Source organism: Mus caroli, chromosome 18, assembly GCF_900094665.2.
Source record: "Mus caroli chromosome 18, CAROLI_EIJ_v1.1, whole genome shotgun sequence".
Taxonomy (NCBI): domain Eukaryota; kingdom Metazoa; phylum Chordata; class Mammalia; order Rodentia; family Muridae; genus Mus; species Mus caroli.
In genome coordinates, this window is record NC_034587.1 from 49,269,218 (window position 1) to 49,270,108 (window position 891).

Consider the following 891-nt stretch of genomic DNA (forward strand, 5'->3'; position numbering starts at 1 on the left):
TAGGAGCAGCAAGTTGGTATTTTTTTTTATTAGGTATTTTCCTCAATTACATTTCCAATGCTATCCAAAAAGTCCCCAATACACTACCCCCCCCAGTCCCCCACCCACCCACCCCCACCCCTTGGTATTAATCTCACTCTAAACTGTCATTTTCATAATCTCCCATTAGCAAAGTATGCTTTGCAAATAGCAAAAGTTTGGAGGAAGTAAAAGTAAAATGAGGCTAGGAAAGTGAAATGCCGTGAGGGATTGTGGGTAAACACCACTGATGTTCTACCAGTTTCTGGGTTTTCAGCACCCACGTGTATGTGTGGCACACATTAGGGTACTCATTTGAGAAGAGTGAGACAACTCTAAAACTACTAATTTGACATTCTCATAGAATGAAGTAACTTCCCACTGTTCACAACTGAGAGCAATCATATATAACACATGCATCGTTAGTGATCTAAACAGGCCTCCCCCTTTTCCATTTAATCACATTAATATTTGCTTAGTGGATAATATAAAAAGATGGATTTGGAAAATTAAATGAGAATAGTCAATAAGATCTGCTAGAGAACACTTGTTAGAGAACACTTGTGTGCTCACTCTATGGTAAGCACTGTATTAAATGCTCATATTTAACTTTCTAACCACCTAGGGGACAGCAGGAGTATCATAAATTAGCAACTGAAGAAACTTACCTAAAAACATCATGTGATTTGCTTTGTGAAAAAATAGAAAAAGGATATGTGTGTAATATAAAGAAGACCTGAATAGAACTAGAACTAGGACCAAAGATGGAGATTAGAAAGTCAAGGCTGTCAAAGCAAAAAAAGGAAAAGGAAAAGGGAAGGGGGAAGGGAAGGGAAAAGGGAAGGGAAAAGGGAAGGGAAAAGGGAAGGGAAA